Here is a 603-nt window from a genome sequence, read left to right as displayed (position 1 = left end):
TTACTTGATGAGCTGCTCTTTTTAAGCCTTGGTCAATGTCTCAATCGGCAGTGTCTACTGCACGGACATCTTCAAGGGGAAACGGGTGCGGCGAATTAAGACGTCTGGCTGCTCTATCAATCGTAGATTTGTGTAACATGACGAATGCAACGATTACGAACATTATAGTTGCCACTGTCAAAAGTTTTGGCATCAACGTTGTTAAATTAAGCATTATATTAAGCATTACATAGGCAATCCAATTATTGTACCATGAAAACTTGCATATCCGAGGTTAGCTTTATAATGAACGTTGTGACCCTATAATTTGAGTAATACAGTGTCCAATGCACATGCTGACACGTTAATACATCAACGGGCGATGAAATTGAAATGTTAAGACGACAGTGAATGTCGTTGACAGCGACTTTCGCGCGTTCCCGGCCCGCGCGGATCGTACAGCGCCGGCCAACTTTTACAACCGCCTGTACGTGCGACAGGGTGCGGTTGGCAGTGCCCGTCCGCTCCTGCGTGCTGTTCGGCGTGGGCGACAGTGTGGTTAGCGCACAGCGCCAGTTGGCTACGGTTGGCGAGCAGGCGAAAGGCGCGCTGGGAGTGGCGCAG

Source organism: Haemaphysalis longicornis, unplaced genomic scaffold, assembly GCF_048455015.1.
Source record: "Haemaphysalis longicornis isolate Haplotype H1 unplaced genomic scaffold, Haemaphysalis longicornis Haplotype H1 scaffold_12, whole genome shotgun sequence".
In the NCBI taxonomy this organism is placed as follows: Eukaryota; Metazoa; Arthropoda; class Arachnida; order Ixodida; family Ixodidae; genus Haemaphysalis; species Haemaphysalis longicornis.
The sequence above is the reverse complement of the archived record's forward strand: the minus strand, read 5'-3'. Positions refer to the sequence as shown.